At 43.9% G+C, this 23,483-nt stretch overlaps 1 protein-coding gene and 1 long non-coding RNA gene across 2 annotated transcripts in view; one reads left to right on the forward strand and one right to left on the reverse strand.

The window, feature by feature from the left end:
- atcaya (ATCAY kinesin light chain interacting caytaxin a) overlaps positions 1 to 23,483 on the forward strand; it is a 60,877-nt gene that overhangs the window by 10,394 nt on the left and 27,000 nt on the right. The window lies entirely within an intron of this gene.
- On the reverse strand, positions 9 to 13,055 carry LOC141380139 (uncharacterized). The gene is made up of 3 exons (XR_012397654.1): positions 10,950 to 13,055; positions 4,399 to 5,066; positions 9 to 174 (listed from the first exon to the last, which is right to left on the reverse strand). It is a non-coding gene; the product is annotated as an uncharacterized lncRNA (long non-coding RNA).

The raw sequence follows: 23,483 nt of genomic DNA on the forward strand, positions 1-23,483 counted from the left end.
TTTTTTGTATCAGCACCAAGTTTGGTGGGTTGTTATCTGAAAGCTTAAGTGATGATATATTGTCAAGATCTAGAGTTTTTGCAGAGGGGCGTGTCCGTGGCGGCATGACAAACCTCAACACTTCGCCGTGGAACAGGAAGTCCTTATATCTCAACCACACAAAGTCAGATCAGCCTGAAACTTCACATGGCTCATAAAAGTCCTCTTCTGAACACATCCCCAAAACAGTAATGAGTCAGTCATAACGCCACCTGCTGGCAGAAAGTAGATAAGCTTATAACTCAGCCAAACAACATCCGATCTGCCTGAAACTTCACATGGTTGTTTAAATTCCATTACTGAAGGCATGTACATGCCAATCTTAAGTCACAGTTATAGCGCCACCTGCTGGCAGATGGTAGTTTGCATTATAACTCAACCACACAAAGTCCGATCTGCCTGAAAGTTCTCATGGTTGATAAAAGTCCTCTCCTGAACACATCTACATAACAACATTGAGTCTGTCGTAGCGCCACCTGCTGACAAAAGGCAGTTTGGCTTATAACTCAGCTAAACAATGTTCGATCTGCCTGAAACTTCACATGGTTGATAAGATTCCTCTCCTGGTGACATCTACATGCCAATCTTGAGTCACAGTCATAGCGCCACCTGCTGAGAGGAGGAGGTTTGGCATAAATCGGTGATTTTCTCAGATTTTTTAATTAGGGACCGAGCACCGAACGGTGCAAGGCCCTATTGGAATTGCTCCGTTTATTATTATTCTTCTTCTTCCGCGGAATGAATCGCGGTTTTGAGGGGCTAAACATGCCCGAAAACTCAGGAAACTTTGCACACGCCTCAGAAGTGGCGAAAATTTACGTTTGTTATGGGCTTCGAAAGTAGGCGTGGCAAAATGACTCGACAGCGCCACCTAGAAAAATTAAACGGACGAGCCCCCGATATACGAATCACGCACATGCACGAAAATTGGCACACACCTCAAACATGGCAAAACATACGAAAAAGTCTCTTGGAGCCATATCTCAAACCCAACAGGAAGTCAGATATTTTTAACTTCCTGCGGCGAAAAAGTGCCATTTTTGCCATTTCCAGGCGTCGTATTTTAACAAACTCCTCCTAGGGATTTTATCCGATCTACACCAAAATTGGTTTTTGTCATCTAAAGGCCTTGGCGATGTTAAATTGCGAAGCTTTAGAGTTTTCGTCGATGGACGTGTCTGTGGCGGCCTCGCAAACTTTGACGATTCGCCACAAAACAGGAAGTTGTTATAACTCAGGCATGCATTATCCGATGCGCCTCAAAATTCACATGTTTGATAAGAGTTCTGACCTGAACACGTTTACATGCCGATATCCAGATACAGTTACAGCGCCACCTGCTGGCCACAGGAAATGACATGATTTTCGGTGTAACAAACTCCTCCCACAAATTTTTTCATATCAGCACCAAAATTGGCACCAAAATTATCTGAAAGCTCTAGCAATGATATATTGTGGAGATCTAGAGTTTTGGCAGAAGGGCGTGTCCGTGGCCGCATGACAAACCTCAACGCTTCGCCATGGAACAGGAAGTCCTTATAACTCAACCACACAATGTCCGATCTGCCTGAAACTTCACATGGTTGATAAAAGTCCTCTCCTGAACACATCCTCATAACAATATTGAAGTGGGCGTGGCAAAATGACTCGACAGCGCCACCTATAAAAATTAAACGGACGAGCCCCTGATCTACGAATCCCGCATATGCACGAAAATTGGCACACACCTCAAACACGCCAAAACATACGAAAAAGTCTCTTGGAGCCATATCTCAAATCCAACAGGAAGTCGGATATTTTTAACTTCCTGCGGCAAATAAGTGGCATTTTTGCCATTTCCAGGCGTTGTATTTTAACGAACTCCTCCTAGGGATTTTATCCGATCGACAAAAAAATTAGGTTTTGTCATCTAAAGGCCTTGGTGATGTTAAATTGCGAAGCTTTAGAGTTTTCATCGATGGGCGTGTCTGTGGCGGCCTCACAAACTTTGATGATTCGCCACAAAACAGGAAGTCGTTATAACTCAATCATGCATTATTCGATCTGCCTCAAAATTCACACGCTAAATAAGAGTCCTGACCTGAACACGTTTACATGCCGATATCCAGATACAGTTATAGCGCCACCTGCTGGCCACAGGAAATTACATGTTTAACAGAGTAACAAACTCCTGCCACAAATTTTATCGTATCAGCACCAAAATTGGCACCAAAATTATCTGAAAGCTCTAGCGATGATATATTGTGAAGATCTAGAGTTTTCGGAGAGGGGCGTGTCCGTGGCGGCATGACAAACCTCAACGCTTCGCCATGGAACAGGAAGACCTTATAACTCGACCATACAATGTCCGATCAGCCTGAAACTTCACATGGTTTATAAAAATCCTCCCATGAACACATCCAGATAACAATATTAAGTCAGTCATAGCGCCACCTGCTGGCAGAAGGTAGTTTAGCTTATAACTCAGCCACACAATGTATGACCTGCCTGAAAATTCACATGGTTGATAAGATTCCTCTACTGAAGGCATCTACATGCCAATCTTAAGTCATAGTCATAGCGCCACCTGCTGACAGGAGGAAGTTTGGCTTAAATTTGTGATTTTCTCAGGTTCTTTATATATATCGGCTTAAATTAATATTGTTTGCTGTTCTCTGTCATCCTGATGCCACCGGGCGGCGGTGAGCCCGGGTGCGAGGTCCCTATCATCGCTGCTTGCAGCTTTAATTATTATTCCGCCCCCTATCGGGGCACTTTTGAGGGTCTAAACATGCCCGAAAACTCATGAAAATTTGCACACACACCAAACGCGGTGTAAATAGCAGGTTGATATGGGTCTCGGAAGTGGGCGTGGCAAAATGACTCGACAGCGCCACCTAGAAAAATTAAACGGACGAGCCCCCGATACACGAATCACGCACATGCACGAAAATTGGCACACACCTCAAACATGCCAAAACATACGAAAAAGTCTCTTGGAGCTATATCTCAAACCCAACAGGAAGTCGGATATTTTTAACTTCCTGCGGCGAAAAAGTGGCGTTTTTGCCATTTCCAGGCGTTGTATTTTAACGAACTCCTCCTAGGGATTTTATCCGATCGACACCAAAATTGGGTTTTGTCATCTAAAGGCCTTGGCGATGTTAAATTGCGAAGCTTTAGAGTTTTTGTCGATGGGCGTGTCTGTGGCGGCCTCGCAAACTTTGACGATTCGCCACAAAACAGGAAGTCGTTATAACTCAGGCATGCATTATCAGATCTGCCTCAAAATTCACACGCTTGATAAGCGTCCTGACCTGAACACGTTTACATGCCAATATCCAGATATAGTTATAGCGCCACCTGCTGGCCACAGGAAATGACATGATTTACGGAGTAATAAACTCCTCCCACAAATTTTTTCGTATCAGCACCAAAATTGGGTGGTGTTGTTTGAAAGCTCTAGCGATGATATATTGTGAAGATCTAGAGTTTTCGCAGAGGGGCGTGTCTATGGCGGTATGACAAACCTCAACGCTTCGCCATGGAACAGGAAGTCCTTATAACTCAACCACACAATGTCCGATCTGCCTGAAACTTCACATGGTTGATAAAAGTCCTCTCCTGAACACATCCTCATAACAATAATGAAGTGGGCGTGGCAAAATGACTCGACAGCGCCACCTATAAAAATTAAACGGACGAGCCCCTGATCTACGAATCATGCACATGCACGAAAATTGGCACACACCTTAAACATGCCAAAACATACGAAAAAGTCTCTTGGAGCCATAACTCAAACCCAACAGGAAGTCAGATATTTTTAACTTCCTGCGGCAAATAAGTGGCATTTTTGCCATTTCCAGGCTTTGTATCTTAACGAACTCCTCCTAGGGATTTTATGCTATCGACACCAAAATTGGGTTTTGTCATCTAAAGGCCTTGGCGATGTTAAATTGCGGAGCTTTATAGTTTTTGTCGATGGGCGTGTCCGTGGCGGCCCCGCAAACTTTGACGATTCGCCACAAAACCGGAAGTCATTATAACTTAGGCATGCATTATCCGATCTGCCTCAAAATTCACATGTTTAATAAGAGTCCAGACCAGAACAAGTTTACATGCCGATATCCAGATACAGTTATAGCGCCACCTGCTGGCCACAGAAAATGTCATGATTTACAGAGTAATTAACTCCTCCCACAATTTTTTTGTGTATCAGCACCAAGTTTGGTGGGTTGGTATCTGAAAGCTTAAGTGATGATATATTGTCAAGATCTAGAGTTTTTGCAGAGGGGCGTGGCCGTGGCGGCATGACAAACCTCAACACTTCGCCGTGGAACAGGAAGTCCTTGTATCTCAACCACACAAAGTCAGATCAGCCTGAAACTTCACATGGCTCATAAAAGTCCTCTTCTGAACACATCCCCAAAACAGTTATGAGTCAGTCATAACGCCACCTGCTGGCAGAAGGTAGATAGGCTTGTAACTCAGCCAAACAACATCCGATCTGCCTGAAACTTCACATGGTTGATTAAATTCCATTACTGAAGGCATCTACATGCCAATCTTAAGTCACAGTTATAGCGCCACCTGCTGGCAGATGGTAGTTTGCATTATAACTCAACCACACAAAGTCCGATCTGCCTGAAAGTTCACATGGTTAATAAAAGTCCTCTCCTGAACACATCTACATAACAACATTGAGTCTGTCGTAGCGCCACCTGCTGACAAAAGGCAGTTTGGCTTGTAACTCAGCTAAACAATGTTCGATCTGCCTGAAACTTCACATGGTTGATAAGATTCCTCTCCTGGTGACATCTACATGCCAATCTTGAGTCACAGTCATAGCACCACCTGCTGAGAGGAGGAGGTTTGGCATAAATCGGTGATTTTCTCCGATTTTTTAAACATATCGGCTTAAATTATTACTGTTCGCTGTTCTCTGTCATCCTGAGGCCACCGGGTGGCGGTGAGCCCGGGTGCGAGGTCCCTATCATCGCTGCTTGCAGCTTTAATTAGGGACCGAGCACCGAAACGGTGCGTAGGCCCTATTGGAATTGCTCCGTTTATTAGGGACCGAGCACCGAAACGGTGCGTAGGCCCTATTGGAATTGCTCCGTTTTTTATTATTATTATTATTAGGGACCGAGCACCGAAACGGTGCGTAGGCCCTATTGGAATTGCTCCGTTTTTTATTATTATTATTAGGGACCGAGCACCGAACGGTGCAAGGCCCTATTGGAATTGCTCCGTTTATTATTATTATTATTATTATTATTATTATTATTCTTTTCCGGAATGAATCGCGATTTTGAGGGGCTAAACATGCCCGAAAACTCACGGAACTTTGCACACGCCTCAGAAGTGGCGAAAATTTACGTTTATTATGGGTCTCGGAAGTGGGCGTGGCAAAATGACTCGACAGCGCCACCTAGAAAAATTAAACGGACGAGCCCCCGATCCACGAATCACGCACATGCACGAAAATTGGCACACACCTCAAACATGCCAAAACATACGAAAAAGTCTCTTGGAGCCATATCTCAAATCCAACAGGAAGTCAGATATTTTTAACTTCCTGCAGCGAAAAAGTGGCATTTTTGCCATTTCCAGGCGTTGTATTTTAACGAACTCCTCCTAGGGATTTTATCCGATCAACACCAAAATTAGGTTTTGTCATCTAAAGGCCTTGGCGATGTTAAATTGCGAAGCTTTAGAGTTTTCGTCGATGGGCGTGTCCGTGGCGGCTTCGCAAACTTTGACAATTCGCCACAAAACAGGAAGTCATTATAACTCAGTGATACATTATCCGATCTGCCTCAAAATTCACACGCTTGATAAGCGTCCTGACCTGAACACGTTTACATGCCAATATCCAGATACAGTTATAGCGCCACCTGCTGGCCACAGGAAATGACATGTTTTACAGTGTGACAAACTCCTCCCACAAACTTTATTGTACCAGCACCAAATTTGAGTGGTGTTATCTGAAAGCTCTAGCGATGATATATTGTGAAGATCTAGAGTTTTCGCAGAGGGGCGTGTTTGTGGCGGCATGACAAACCTCAACGCTTCGCCATGGAACAGGAAGTCCTTATAACTCAACCACACCAAGTCCGATCAGCCTAAAACTTCACATGCTTGATAAAAGTCCTCTCCTGAACACATCCCCATAACAATAGTGAAGTGGGCGTGGCAAAATGACTCGACAGCGCCACCTATAAAAATTAAACGGACGAGCCCCTGATCTACGAATCACGCACATGCACGAAAATTGGCACACACCTCAACCACGCCAAAACATACGAAAAAGTCTCTTGGAGCCATATCTCAAACCCAACAAGAAGTCGGATATTTTTAACTTCCTGCGGCAAATAAGTGGCATTTTTGCCATTTCCAGGCGTTGTATTTTAACGAACTCCTCCTAGGGATTTTATCTGATCGACACCAAAATTAGGTTTTGTCATCTAAAGGCCTTGGCGATGTTAAATTGTGAAGCTTTAGAGTTTTTGTCAATGGGCGTGTCCGTGGCGGCCTCGCAAACTTTGACGATTCGCCACAAAATCGGAAGTCATTATAACTCAGGCATGCATTATCTGATCTGCCTCAAAATTCACATGTTTAATAAGAGTCCTGACCTGAACACATTTACATGCCAATATCCAGATACAGTTACAGCGCCACCTGCTGGCCACAAGAAATGTCATGATTTACAGAGTAATAAACTCCTCCCACAAAATTTTTCGTATCAGCTCCAAGTTTGGTTGGTTGTTATCTGAAAGTTCTAGCAATTACATTTTGTTAGGGTCTGAAATTTTCACAGAAGGGCGTGTCTGTGGCAGCATGACAAACCTCAACGCTTCGCCATGGAACAGGAAGTCCTCATAACTCAACCACACAAAGTCCGATCAGCCTGAAACTTCACATGGTTGATAAAAGTCCTCCCCTGAACACATTCACATAACAATATTGAGTCACAGTCATAGCGCCACCTGATAGCAGAAGGTAGTTTGGCTTATAACTCAGCCAAACAATGTCCGATCTGCCTGAAAATTCACAGGTTAGATGAGATGCCTCTCCTAAAGACATCTACATGCTGATCTTGAGTCACAGTTATAGCGCCACCTGCTGACAGGAGGAAGTTTTGCATAAATCTGTGATTTTTCTCAGGTTCTTTATATATATCGGCTGAAATTAATATTGTTCGCTGTTCTCTGTTATCCTGAGGCTACCGGGCGGCGGTGAGCCTGGGTGCGAGGTCCCTATCATCGCTGCTTGCAGCTTTAATTAGGGACCGAGCACCGAAACGGTGCGTAGGCCCTATTGGAATTGCTCCGTTTTTTATTATTAGGGACCGAGCACCGAACGGTGCAAGGCCCTATTGGAATTGCTCCGTTTATTATTAGGGACCGAGCACCGAACGGTGCAAGGCCCTATTGGAATTGCTCCGTTTATTATTATTATTATTATTATTATTATTATTATTCTTTTCCGGAATGAATCGCGATTTTGAGGGGCTAAACATGCCCGAAAACTCACGGAACTTTGCACATGCCTCAGAAGTGGCGAAAATTTACGTTTATTATGGGTCTCGGAAGTGGGCGTGGCAAAATGACTCGACAGCGCCACCTAGAAAAATTAAACGGACGAGCCCCCGATCTACGAATCACGCACATGCACGAAAATTGGCACACACCTCAAACACACCAAAACATACGAAAAAGTCTCTTGGAGCCATATCTCAAACCCAACAGGAAGTCGGATATTTTTTACTTCCCGCGGCGAAAAAGTGGCGTTTTTTCCATTTCCAGGCGTTGTATTTTAACGAACTTCTCCTAGGGATTTTATCCGATCGACACCAAAATTGGGTTTTGTCATCTTAAAGCCTTGGCGATGTTAAATTGCGAAGCTTTAGAGTTTTCGTCGATGGGCGTGTCGGTGGCGGCCTCGCAAAGTTTGACGATTCGCCACAAAACAGGAAGTCGTTATAACTCAGACATGCATTATCCGATCTGCCTCAAAATGCACACGTTTAATAACAGTCCTGACCTGAACACGTTTACATGCCAATATCCAGATACAGTTACAGCGCCACCTGCTGGCCACAGGAAATGACATGTTTTACAAAGTAACAAACTCCTCCCACAAATTTTATCGTATCAGCACCAAAATTGGGTAGTGTTATCTAAAAGCTCTAGTGATGATATATTGTGAAGATCTAGAGTTTTCGCAGAGGGGTGTGTCAGTGGTGGCATGACAAACCTCAACGCTTCGCCATTGACCAGGAAGTCCTTATAACTCAACCACACAATGTCCGATCTGCCTGAAACTTCACATGGTTGATAAAAGTCCTCTCCTGAACACATCCACATAACAATATTGAGTCAGTCATAGCGCCACCTGCTGGCAACCAGAAGTTTGGCTGATAGCTCAGCCACACAATGTTTGACCTGCCTGAAAATTCACATGGTTGAATAAAATCCTCTCCTGAAGACATCTACAAGCCAATTTCAAGTCACAGTCATAGCGCCACCTGCTGACAATAGGAAGTTACTTATAACTCAGGCAAGCAATGTTCGATCTGCCTGAAAAATTACATGGTTGATAAAATTTATCTCCTAAAGACATCTACATGCCAATATTGACACACAGTCCAAGCGCAACCTGCTGACAGGAGGAAGTTTGGCATAAATCTGTGATTTTCTCAGGTTTTTTAAATATATATTGGCTTAAATTAATATTGTTCGCTGTTCTCTGTCATCCTGAGAACACCGGGCGGCGGTGAGCCCGGGTGCGAGGTCCCTATCATCGCTGCTTGCAGCTTTAATTATTATTATTATTATTCTTTTCCGGAATGAATCGCGATTTTGAGGGGCTAAACATGCCCGAAAACTCACAAAACTTTGCACACGCCTCAGAAGTGGCGAAAATTTACGTTAATTATGGGTCTCGGAAGTGGGCGTGGCAAAATGACTCGACAGCGCCACCTAGAAAAATTAAACGGACGAGCCCCCGATCCACGAATTACGCACATGCACGAAAATTGGCACACACCTCAAACATGCCAAAACATACAAAAAAGTCTCTTGGAGCCATATGTCAAACCCTACAGGAAGTCAGATATTTTGTACTTCCTGCGGCGAAAAAGTGGCATTTTTGCCATTTCCAGGCGTTGTATTTTAACGAACTCCTCCTAGGGATTTTATCCGATCGACACCAAAATTGGGTTTTATCATCTAAAGGCATGGGCGATGTTAAATTGCGAAGCTTTAGAGTTTTCGTCGATGGGCGTGTCTGTGGCGGCCTCGCAAACTTTGACGATTCGCCACAAAACAGGAAGTCGTTATAACTCAGGCATGCATTATTTGATCTGCCTCAAAATTCACACGCTTGATAAGAGTCCTGACCTGAACACGTTTACATTCCGATATGCAAATACAGTTATAGCGCCACCTGCTGGCAACAGGAAATGGCATGTTTTACAGAGTAACAAACTCCTCCCACAAATTTTATCATATCAGCACCAAAATTTGGTGGTGTTATCTGAAAGCTTTAGCAATGATATACTGTGAAGATCTAGAGTTTTCGCAGAGGGGCGTGTCCGTGGCGGCATGACAAACCTCAACGCTTCGCCATGGAACAGGAAGTCCTTATAACTCAACCACACAAAGTCCGATCTGCCTGAAACTTCACATAGTTGATAAAAGTCCTCTCCTGAACACATCCGCATAACAATATTGAAGTGGGCGTGGCAAAATGACTCGACAGCGCCACCTATAAAAATTAAACGGAAGAGCCCCTGATCTACGAATCACGCACATGCACGGAAATTGGCACACACCTCTAACACGTCAAAACATACAAAAAATTCTCTTGGAGCCATAACTCAAACCCAACAGGAAGTCGGATATTTTTAACTTCCTTCGGCAAATAAGTGGTATTTTTGCCATTTCCAGGCGTTGTATCTTAACGAACTCCTCCTAGGGATTTTATCCGATCGACACCAAAATTGGGTTTTGTCATCTAAAGGCCTTGGCGATGTTAAATTGCGAAGCTTTAGAGTTTTGGTCGATGGGCGTGTCTGTGGCGGCCTCGCAAACTTTGATTCGCCAAAAAAACGGAAGTCATTATATCTCAGGCATGCATTATCCGTTCTGCCTCAAAATTCACATGTTTAATAAGAGTCCAGACTTGAACACGTTTACATTCCAATATCCAGATACAGTTATAGCGCCACCTGCTGGCCACAGGAAATGTCATGATTTACAGAGTAATAAACTCCTCCCACAAATTTTTCGTGTCAGCACCAAATTTGGTTGGTTGTTATCTGAAAGCTCTAGCGATGATATATTGTGAAGATCTAGAATTTTCGCAGAGGGGCGTGTTTGTGGTGGCATGACAAACCTCAACGCTTCGCCATGAAACATGAAGTCCTTAAAACTTAACCACACAAATTCCGATCAGCCTGAAACTTCACATGGTCGATTAAATACCTCTCCTGACTACATCCCTATACCAATTTTGAGTCATTCATAGTGCCACCTGCTGGCAGAAGGTAGTTTGGCTTATAACTCAGCCAAAGAATGTCTGACCGGCCTGAAAATTCACATGGTTAATAAATTTTATCTCCTGAAGACATCTACATGCCAATATTGACTCACAGTCATAGCGCCACCTGCTGACAGAAGGAAGTTTGGCAAAAAATTGTGATTTTCCCAGGTTTTTTTCATATGTCGGCTTAAATTAATGATGTTCGCTGTTCTCTGTCATCATGAGGCCAGCGTGCGGCGATGAGCCCGGGTGCGAGGTCCCTATCATCGCTGCTTGCAGCTTTAATTAGGGACCGAGCACCGAAACGGTGCGTAGGCCCTATTGGAATTGCTCCGTTTTTTATTATTATTAGGGACCGAGCACCGAAACGGTGCGTAGGCCCTATTGGAATTGCTCTGTTTTTTATTATTATTATTATTATTATTCCGCCCCCTATCGGGGCACTTTTGAGGGTCTAAACATGCCCGAAAACTCATGAAAATTTGCACACACACCAAACGCGGTGTAAATAGCAGGTTGATATGGGTCTCGGAAGTGGGCGTGGCAAAATGACTCGACAGCGCCACCTAGAAAAATTAAACGGACGAGCCCCCGATACACGAATCACGCACATGCATGAAAATTGGCACACACCTCAAACATGCCAAACCATACGAAAAAGTCTCTTGGAGCCATATCTCAAACCCAACAGGAAGTCGGATATTTTTAACTTCCTGCGGCGAAAAAGTGGCGTTTTTGCCATTTCCAGGCGTTGTATTTTAACGAACTCCTCCTAGGGATTTTATCCGATCGACACCAAAATTGGGTTTTGTCATCTAAAGGCCTTGGCGATGTTAAATTGCGAAGCTTTAGAGTTTTCGTCGATGGGCGTGTCCGTGGCGCCCTCGCAAACTTTGACGATTCGCCACAAAACAGGAAGTCGTTATAACTCAGGCATGCATTATCAGATCTGCCTCAAAATTCACACGCTTAATAAGCGTCCTGACCTGAACACGTTTACATGCCACTATCCAGATATAGTTATAGCGCCACCTGCCGGCCACAGGAAATGACATGATTTACGGAGTAATAAACTCCTCCCACAAATTTTTTCGTATCAGCACCAAAATTGTGTGGTGTTATCTGAAAGCTCTAGCGATGATATATTGTGAAGATCTAGAGTTTTGGCAGAGGGGCGTGTCCGTGGCGGTATGACAAACCTCAACGCTTCGCCATGGAACAGGAAGTCCTTATAACTCAACCACACAATGTCCGATCTGCCTGAAACTTCACATGGTTGATAAACGTCATCTCTTGAACACATCCACATAACAATATTGAAGTGGGCGTGGCAAAATGACTCGACAGCGCCACCTAGAATAATTAAACGGACGAGCCCCCGAGCTACAAATCACGCACATGCACGAAAATTGGCACACACCTCAAACATGCCAAAACATACGAAAAAGTCTCTTGGAGCCATATCTCAAACCCAACAGGAAGTCAAATATTATTAACTTCCTGTGGCGAAAAAGTGGCATTTTTGCCATTTCCAGGCGTTGTATTTTAACGAACTCCTCCTAGGGATTTTATCCGATCGACACCAAAATTGGGTTTTATCATCTAAAGGCCTTGGCGATGTTAAATTGCGAAGCTTTAGAGTTTTCGTCGATGGGCGTGTCCGTGGCGGCCTCGCAAACTTTGATGATTCGCCACAAAACAGGAAGTCGTTATAACTCAGGCATGCATTATCCGATCTGCCTCAAAATTCACACATTTAATAACAGTCCTGACCTGATCAGGTTTACGTGCCGATATCCAGTTACAGTTATAGCGCCACCTGCTGGCCACAGGAAATGACATGTTTGACACTATAACAAACTCCTACCACAAACTTTCCCGTATCAGCACCAAAATAGAGTGGTGTCATCTGAAAGCTCTAGCGATGACATATTGTGAAGATCTAGAGTTTTTGCAGAGGGGCGTGTCTGTGGTGGCATGACAAACCTCAACGCTTCGCCATGGAAAAGGAAGTCTTTATAACTACACCACACAATGTCCGATCTGCCTGAAACTTCACATGATTGAAAACAGTCCTCTCCTGAACACATCTACATAACAATATTGAGTCAGTCATAGCGCCACCTGCTGGCAGAAGGTAGTTTAGCTTGTAACTAGGCCACACAATGTCCGATCTGTCTAAAACGTCACATGGTTGATGAAAGTCCTCTCCTGAGCACATCTACATAATAATATTGAGTCTTTAATAGCGCCACCTGCTGGCAGAATGTAAATTGTCTTATAACACAATCTCCACACAATCTCTGATCTGCCTGAAAGTTCACATGTTTGATAAAAGTCCGCTCCTGAACACATCCACATAACAATATTGAGTCAGTCATAACGCCACCTGCTGGCAGAAGGTAGTTTGGCTTATAGCTCAGCCACAAAATCTCCCATGTGCCTGAAACTTCACATGGTTGATTAAATTCCTCTCCTGAAGACATCTACGTGCCAATCTTGAGTCACAGGTATAGCGCCACCTGCTGACAGGAGGAAGTTTGGCAAAAATTCTGTATTTTTCTTAGGTTTTTTATATATATTTCAGTTTATATTATTATTGTTCGCTGTTCTCTGTCATCGTAAGGTCACCGGGCATCGGTGAGCCCGGGTGCGAGGTCCCTATCATCGCTGCTTGCAGCTTTAATTAGGGACCGAGCACCGAACGGTGCAAGGCCCTATTGGAATTGCTCCGTTTATTATTATTCTTCTTCTTCTTCCGCGGAATGAATCGCGGTTTTGAGGGGCTAAACATGCCCGAAAACTCACGCAACTTTGCACACGCCTCAGAAGTGGCGAAAATTTACGTTTATTATGGGCTTCGGAAGTGGGCGTGGCAAAATGACTCGACAGCGCCACCTAGAAAAATTAAATCGACGAGCCCCCGATCCACGAATCACGCACATGCACGTAAATTGGCACACACCTCAAACATGAAAAAACATACGAAAAAGTCTCTTGGAGCCATATCTCAAACCGAACAGGAAGTCGGATATTTTTAACTTCCTGCGGCAAAAAAGTGGCGTTTTTGCCATTTCCAGGCGTCGTATTTTAACAAACTCCTCCTAGGGATTTTATCCGATTGACACCAAAATTGGGTTTTGACATCTAAAGGCCTTGGCGATGTTAAATTGCGAAGCTTTAGAGTTTTCGTCGATGGGCGTGTCTGTGGCGGCCTCGCAAACTTTGACGATTCGCCACAAAACATGAAGTCGTTATAACTCAGGCATGCATTATCCGATCTGCCTCAAATTTCACACGTTTGATAAGAGTCCTGACCTGAACACATTTACATGCCGATATCCAGATACAGTTATAGCCCCACCTGCTGGCCACAGGAAATGACATGTTTTACACTGTAACAAACTCCTCCCACAAATTTTATGGTATCAGCACCAAATTTGAGTGGTGTCATCTGAAAGCTCTATCGGTGATATATTGTGAAGATCTAGAGTTTTCGCAGAGGGTCGTGTCCGTGGCGGCATGACAAACCTCAACGCTTCGCCATGGAACAGGAAGTCCTTATAACTCAACCACACAAAGTCCGATCAGCCTGAAACTTCATATGGTGGATAAAAGTCCTCCCCTGAACACATTCACATAACAATATTGAAGTGGGCGTGGCAAAATGACTCGACAGCGCCACCTATAAAAATTAAACGGACAAGCCCCTGATCTACGAATCACGCACATGCACGAAAATTGACACACACCTTAAACACGCCAAAAAATACAAAAAAGTCTCTTGGAGCCATATCTCAAACCCAACAGGAAGTCGGATATTTTTAACTTCCTGCTGCAAAAAAGTGGCATTTTTGCCATTTCCAGGCGTTGTATCTTAACGAACTCCTCCTAGGGATTTTATCCGATCGACACCAAAATTGGGTTTTGTCATCTAAAGGCCTTGGCGATGTTAAATTGCGAAGCTTTAGTTTTTGTCAATGGGCGTGTCCGTGGCGGCCTCGCAAACCTTGACGATTCGCCACAAAACCGGAAGTCATTATAACTCAGGCATGCATTATCCGATCTGCCTCAAAATTCACATGTTTAATAAGAGTCCAGACCAGAACACGTTTACATGCCAATATCCAGATACAGTTACAGCGCCACCTGCTGGCCACAGGAAATGTCATGTTTTACAGAGTAATAAACTCCTTCACCAAATTTTATTGTATCAGCACCAAAATAGAGTGGTGTCATCTGAAAGCTCTAGCGATGATATATTGTGAAGATCTAGAGTTTTTGCAGAGGGGCGTGTCTGTGGTGGCCTGACAAACCTCAACGCTTCGCCATGGAAAAGGAAGTCCTTATAACTCAACCACACAATGTCCGATCTGCCTGAAACTTCACATGGTTGATAAAATTCCTCTCCTGAACACATCCACATAACAATATTGAGTCAGTCATAGCGCCACCTGCTGGCAGAAGGTAGTTTGGCTCATAACTTAGCCACAAAATGTCTGACCTGCCTGAAACTTCACATGGTTGATTAAATTCTTCTACCGAAGGCATCTACATGCCAATCTTGAGTCACAGTTATAGCGCCACCTGCTGGCAGAAGGTAGTTTGCATTATAACTCAACCACACAATATCCAATCAGCCTGAAACTTCACATGGTTGATCAAAGTACTCTCCCGTGCACATCTACATAATTATATTGAGTCTCTCATAGCGCCACCTGCTGGCAGAAGGTAGTTTGGCTTATAACTCAGCCACACAATGTCTGAACTGCCTGAAACTTTACATGGTTGATTAAATTCCTCTCCTGAAGACATCTACATGCCAATCTTGAGTCACAGTCATAGCGCCACCTGGTGACAGGAAGAAGTTTGACATAAATTTGTGATTTTCTCGGGTTCTTTATATACATCGGCTTAAATTAATATTGTTCGCTGTTCTCTGTCATCCTGAGGCCACCGGGCGGCGGTGAGCCCGGGTGCGAGGTCCCTATCATCGCTGCTTGCAGCTTTAATTAGGGACCGAGCACCGAACGGTGCAAGGCCCTATTGGAATTGCTCCGTTTATTATTATTATTATTATTATTATTATTATTATTCTTTTCCGGAATGAATCGCGATTTTGAGGGGCTAAACATGCCCGAAAACTCACGGAACTTTGCACACGCCTCAGAAGTGGCGAAAATTTACGTTTATTATGGGTCTCGAAAGTGGGCGTGGCAAAATGACTCGACAGCGCCACCTAGAAAAATTAAACGGACAAGCCCCCGATCCACGAATCACGCACATGCACAAAAATTGGCACTCACCTCAAACTCACCAAAACATACGAAAAAGTCTCTTGGAGCCATATCGCAAACCCAACAGGAAGTCGGATATTTTTAACTTCCTGTGGCAAAAAAGTGGCGTTTTTGCCATTTTCAGGCGTTGTATTTTAACGAACTCCTCCTAGGAATTTTATCCGATCGACACCAAAATTGGGTTTTGTCATCTAAAGGCCTTGGCGATGTTAAATTGCGAAGCTTTATAGTTTTTTTCGATGGGCGTGTCCGTGGCGGCCCCGCAAACTTTGACGATTCGCCACAAAACAAGAAGTCATTATAACTCAGGCATGCATTATCCAATCTGCCTCAAAATTCACATGTTTAATAAGTGTCCAGACCAGAACACGTTTACATGCCAATATCCAGATACAGTTATAGCGCCACCTGCTGGCCACAGGAAATGTCATGATTTACAGAGTAATAAACTCCTCCCACAAATTTTTTCATATCAGCACCAAATTTGGTTGGTTGTTATCTGAAAGCTCAAGTGATGATATATTGTCAAGATCTAGAGTTTTCGCAGAGAGGCGTGTCCGTGGCGGCATGACAAACCTCAACGCTTCGCCATGGAACAGGAAGTCCTTATAACTCAACCACACAATGTCTGATCTGCCTGAAACTTCACATGGTTGATAAGATTCCTATATTGAAAGCATCTACATGCCAATCTTGAGTCACAGTTATAGCGCCACCTGCTGATAAGAGGAAGTTTGGCATAAATGAGAGATTTTTCTCAGGTTCTTTATATATATCGGCTTAAATTATTATTGTTCGCTGTTTTCTGTCATCCTAAGGCCACCGGGCGGCGGTGAGCCCGGGTGCGAGGTCCCTATCATCGCTGCTTGCAGCTTTAATTATTATTATTATTATTATTCCGCCCCCTATCGGGGCACTTTTGAGGGTCTAAACATGCCCGAAAACTCATGAAAATTTGCACACACACCAAACGCGGTGTAAATAGCAGGTTGATATGGGTCTCGGAAGTGGGCGTGGCAAAATGACTCTACAGCGCCACCTAGAAAAATTAAACGGACGAGCCCCCGATCTACGAATCACACACATGCACGAAAATCAGCACACACCTCAAACATGCCAAAACATACGAAAAAGTCTCTTGGAGCCATATCTCAAACCCAACAGGAAGTCGGATATTTTTGACTTCCTGCGGCGAAAAAGTGGCGTTTTTGCCATTTCCAAGCGTTGTATTTTAACGAACTCCTCCTAGGGATTTTATCCGATCGACACCAAAATTGGGTTTTGTCATCTAAAGGCCTTGGCGATGTTAAATTGCGAAGCTTTAGAGTTTTCGTCGATGGGCGTGTCCGTGGCGGCCTCGCAAACTTTGACAATTCGCCACAAAACAGGAAGTCGTTATAACTCGGGCATGCATTATCCGATCTGCCTCAAAATTCACACGCTTGATAAGAGTCCTGACCTGAACACGTTTACATGCCGATATCCAGATAGAGTTATAGCGCCACCTGCTGGCCACAGGAAATGACATGTTTTACAGTGTAACAAACTCCTCCCACAAATTTTTTCGTATCAGCACCAAATTTGGGTTGTGTTATCTGAAAGCTCTAGCGATGATATATTGTGAAGATCTAGAGTTTTCGGAGAGGGGCGTGTCCGTGGCGCCATGACAAACCTCAACGCTTCGCCATGGAACAGGAAGTCCTTATAACTCAACCACACAATGTCCGATCTGCCTGAAACTTCACATGGTTGATAAAAGTCCTCTCCTGAACACATCCACATGACAATGTTGAAGTAGGCGTGGCAAATTGACTCAACAGCGCCACCTAGAAAAATTAAACAGACGAGCCCCCGAGCTACGAATCACGCACATGCACAAAAATTGGCACACACCTCAAACATGCCAAAACATACGAAAAAGTCTCTTGGAGCCATATCTCAAACCTAACAGGAAGTCAGATATTATTAACTTCCTGCGGCGAAAAAGTGGCATTTTTGCCATTTCCAGGCGTTGTATTTTAACGAACTCCTCCTAGGGATTTTATCCGATCGACACCAAAATTGGGTTTTATCATCTAAAGGCCTTGGCGATGTTAAATTGCGAAGCTTTAGAGTTTTTGTCGATGGGCGTGTCTGTGGCGGCCTCGCAAACTTTGATGATTCGCCACAACAGGAAGTCGTTATAACTCAGGCATGCATTATCAGATCTGCCTCAAAATTCACACATTTAATAACAGTCCTGACCTGAACAGGTTTACGTGCCGATATCCAGTTACAGTTATAGCGCCACCTGCTGGCCACAGGAAATGACATGTTTGACACTATAACAAACTCCTACCACAAACTTTCCCGTATCAGCACCAAAATAGAGTGGTGTCATCTGAAAGCTCTAGAGATGATATATTGTGAAGATCTAGAGTTTTTGCAGAGGGGCGTGTCTGTGGTGGCATGACAAACCTCAACGCTTCGCCATGGAACAGGAAGTCCTTATAACTCAACCACACAATGTCCGATCTGCCTGAAACTTCACATGATTGATAAAAGTCCTCTCCTGAACACATCTACATAACAATATTGAGTCAGTAATAGCGCCATCTGCTGGCAGAAGGTAGTTTGGCTTGTAACTCGGCCACACCATGTCCGATCTGTCTAAAATGTCACATGGTTGATGAAAGTCCTCTCCTGAGCACATCTACATAATAATATTGAGTTTTTAATAGCGCCACCTGCTGGCAAAAGGTAGTTTGGCTTATAACTCAGCCACAAAATGTCCCATATGCCTGAAACTTCACATGGTTGATTAAATTCCTCTCCTGAAGACATCTACATGCCAATCTTGAGTCACAGGTATAGCGCCACCTGCTGACAGGAGGAAGTTTGGCATAAATCTGTATTTTTCTTAGGTTTTTTATATATATATCGGCTTATATTATTATTGTTCGCTGTTCTCTGTCATCGTAAGGTCACTGGGCGGCGGTGAGCCCGGGTGCGAGGTCCCTATCATCGCTGCTTGCAGCTTTAATTATTATTATTATTATTATTCCGCCCCCTACCGGGGCACTTTTGAGGGTCTAAACATGCCCGAAAACTCATGAAAATTTGCACACACACCAAACCCGGTGTAAATAGCAGGTTGATATGGGTCTCGGAAGTGGGCGTGGCAAAATGACTCGACAGCGCCACCTAGAAAAATTAAACGGACGAGCCCCCGATCCACGAATCACGCACATGCACGAAAATTGGCACACACCTCAAACACGCCAAAACATACGAAAAAGTCTCTTGGAGCCATATCTCAAACCCAACAGGAAGTCGGATATTTTTGACTTCCTGCGGCGAAAAAGTGCCGTTTTTGCCATTTCCAAGCGTTGTATTTTAACGAACTCCTCCTAGGGATTTTATCCGATCGACACCAAAATTGGGTTTTGTCATCTAAAGGCCTTGGCGATGTTAAATTGCGAAGCTTTAGAGTTTTCGTCGATGGGCGTGTCCGTGGCGGCCTCGCAAACTTTGACAATTCGCCACAAAACAGGAAGTTGTTATAACTCAGGCATGCATTATCAGATCTGTCTCAAAATTCACACGTTTGATAAGACTCCTGACCTGAACACGTTTACATGCCTATATCTAGATACAGATATAGCGCCACCTGCTGGCCACAGGAAATGACATGTTTTACAGTGTAACAAACTCCTCCCACAAATTTTTTCGTATCAGCACCAAATTTTGGTGGTGTTATCTGAAAGCTCTAGCGATGATATATTGTGAAGATCTAGAGTTTTCGCAGAGGGGCGTGTCCGTGGCGCCATGACAAACCTCAATACTTCGCCATGGAACAGAAAGTCCTTATAACTCAACCACACAATGTCCGATCTGCCTGAAACTTCACATGGTTGATAAAAGCCCTCTCCTGAACACATCCACATGACAATATTGAAGTGGGCGTGGCAAATTGACTCAACAGCGCCACCTACAAAAATTAATCGGACGAGCCCCTGATCTACGAATCACGCACATGCACGAAAATTGGCACACACTTCAAACAGGCCAAAATATACGAAAAAGTCTCTTGGAGCCATATCTCAAACCCAACAGGAAGTCGGATATTTTTAACTTCCTGCGGCGAAAAAGTGTCTTTTTTGCCATTTCCAGACGTTGTATTTTAACGAACTCCTCCTAGGGATTTTATGCTATCGACACCAAAATTGGGTTTTGTCATCTAAAGGCCTTGGCGATGTTAAATTGCGAAGCTTTAGAGGTTTTGTCGATGGGCGTGTCCGTGGCGGCCTCACAAACTTTAACGATTCGCCACAAAACCGGAAGTCATTATAACTCAGGCATGCATTATCCAATCTGCCTCAAAATTCACATGTTTAATAAGAGTCCAGACCAGAACAAGTTTACATGCCGATATCCAGATACAGTTATAGCGCCACCTGCTGACCACAGAAAATGTCATGATTTACAAAGTAATAAACTCATCCCACAAATGTTTTCATATCAGCACCAAATTTGGTTGGTTGTGTATCTGAAAGCTCAAGCGATGATATATTGTGAAGATCTAGAGTTTTCGTAGAGGGGCGTGTATGTGGTGGCATGACAAACCTCAACGCTTCGCCATGAAAAAGGAAGTGCTTATAACTCAGGCACACAATGTCTGATCTGCCTGAAACTTCACAGGGTTGATAAAAGTCCTCTCCTGAAGACATCTACGTGCCAATATTGAGTCACAGTCATAGCGCCACCTACTGGCAACAGGTAGTTTGGCTTATAACTCAGCCACACAATGTCCGATCTGCCTGAAACTTCACATGGTTGATAAAAGTCTTCTCCTGAAGACATCTACATGACAATACTGTCACAGTCATAGCGCCACCTGCTGACAGGAGGAAGTTTGGCATAAATCTGTGGATTTCTCAGGTTTTTTATATATATCGGCTTAAATTGTTATTGTTCACTGTTCTCTGTCATCCTTAGGCCACCGGGCGGCGGTGAGCCCGGGTGCGAGGTCCCTATCATCGCTGCTTGCAGCTTTAATTAGGGACCGAGCACCGAAACGGTGCGTAGGCCCTATTGGAATTGCTCCGTTTTTTATTATTATTATTATTATTATTCCGCCCCCTATCGGGGCACTTTTGAGGGTCTAAACATGCCCAAAAACTCATAAAAAATTGCACACACACCAAACGCGGTGTAAATAGCAGGTTGATATGGGTCTCGGAAGTGGGCGTGGCAAAATGACTCGACAGCGCCACCTAGAAAAATTAAACGGACGAGCCCCCGATACACGAATCACGCACATGCATGAAAATTGGCACACACCTCAAACATGCCAAACCATACGAAAAAGTCTCTTGGAGCCATATCTCAAACCCAACAGGAAGTCGGATATTTTTAACTTCCTGCGGCGAAAAAGTGGCGTTTTTGCCATTTCCAGGCGTTGTATTTTAACGAACTCCTCCTAGGGATTTTATCCGATCAACACCAAAATTGGGTTTTGTTATCTAAAGGCCTTGGCGATGTTAAATTGCGAAGCTTTAGAGTTTTCGTCGATGGGTGTGTCCGTGGCGCCCTCGCAAACTTTGATGATTCGCCACAAAACAGGAAGTCGTTATAACTCAGGCATGCATTATCAGATCTGCCTCAAAATTCACACGCTTGATAAGCATCCTGACCTGAACACGTTTACATGCCAATATCCAGATATAGTTATAGCGCCACCTGCTGGCCACAGGAAATGACATGATTTACGGAGTAATAAACTCCTCCCACAAATTTTTTCGTATCAGCACCAAAATTTGGTAGTGTTATCTAAAAGCTCTAGCGATAATATATTGTGAAGATCTAGAGTTTTCGCAGAGGGGTGTGTCCGTGGCGGTATGACAAACCTCAACGCTTCGCCATGGAACAGGAAGTCCTTATAACACAACCACACAATGTCCGATCTGCCTGAAACTTCACATGGTTGATAAACGTCATCTCTTGAACACATCCACATAACAATATTGAAGTGGGCGTGGCAAAATTACTCGACAGCGCCACCTAGAAAAATTAAACGAACGAGCCCCCAAGCTACGAATCACGCACATGCACGAAAATTGGCACACACCTTAAACATGCCAAAACATACGAAAAAGTCTCTTGGAGCCATATCTCAAACCTAACAGAAAGTCAGATATTATTAACTTCCTGTGGCGAAAAAGTGGCATTTTTGCCATTTCCAGGCGGTGTATTTTAACAAACTCCTCCTAGGGATTTTATCCGATCGACACCAAAATTGGGTTTTATCATCTAAAGGCCTTGGCGATGTTAAATTGCGAAGCTTTAGAGTTTTCATTGATGGGCGTGTCCGTGGCGGCCTCGCAAACTTTGATGATTCGCTACAAAACAGGAAGTCGTTATAACTCAGGCATGCAATATTCGATCTGCCTCAAAATTCACACATTTAATAACAGTCCAGACCTGAACAGGTTTACGTGCCGATATCCAGTTACAGTTATAGCGCCACCTGCTGGGCACAGGAAATAACATGTTTGACACTGTAACAAACTCCTTCCACAAACTTTCCCGTATCAGCACCAAAATAGAGTGGTGTCATCTGAAAGCTCTAGTGATGATATATTGTGAAGATCTAGAGTTTTTGCTGAGGGGCGTGTCTGTGGTGGCATGACAAACCTCAACACTTCGCCATGGAACAGGAAGTTATTATAACTTAACCACACAATGTCTAATCTGCCTGAAACTTCACATGATTGATAAAAGTCCTCTTCTGAACACATCTAGATAACAATATTGGGTCAGTCATAGCGCCACCTGCTGGCAGAAGGTAGATTGGCTTATAACTCAACCACACAAACTCCGATCTGCCTGAAACTTCACATGGTCGATTAATTTCCATTACTGAAGACATCTACATGCCAATCTTAAGTCACAGTTATAGTGCCACCTGCTGGCAGATGGTAGTTTGCAGTATAACTCAACCACACAAAGTCCGATCTGGCTGAAACTTCACAAGGTTGATAAAAGTCCTCTCCTGAACACATCTACATAACAACATTGAGTCTGTCATAGCGCCACCTGCTGACAAAAGGCAGTTTGGCTTATAACTCAGCCAAACAATGTCCAATCTGCTTAAAACTTCACATGGTTGATAAGTTTCCTCTCCTGAAGATATCTACATGCCAATCATGAGTCACAGTTATAGCGCCACCTGCTGACAGGAGGAAATTTGGCATAAATCTGTGATTTTCTCAGATTTTTTTTAATATATCGGCTTAAATTATTACTGTTCGCTGTTCTCTGTCATCCTGTGGCCACCGGGCGGCGGTGAGCCCGGGTGCGAGGTCCCTATCATCGCTGCTTGCAGCTTTAATTAGGGACCGAGCACCGAAACGGTGCGTAGGCCCTATTGGAATTGCTCCGTTTATTATTATTATTATTATTATTATTATTATTATTATTATTCTCCTCCGGAATGAATCGCGATTTTGAGGGGCTAAACATGCCCGAAAACTCACGCAACTTTGCACACGCCTCAGAAGTGGCGAAAATTTACGTTTGTTAAGGGCTTCGGAAGTGGGCGTGGCAAAATGACTCGACAGCGCCACCTAGAAAAAT

This window comes from Danio rerio, chromosome 22 (assembly GCF_049306965.1).
Source record: "Danio rerio strain Tuebingen ecotype United States chromosome 22, GRCz12tu, whole genome shotgun sequence".
NCBI lineage: Eukaryota > Metazoa > Chordata > Actinopteri > Cypriniformes > Danionidae > Danio > Danio rerio.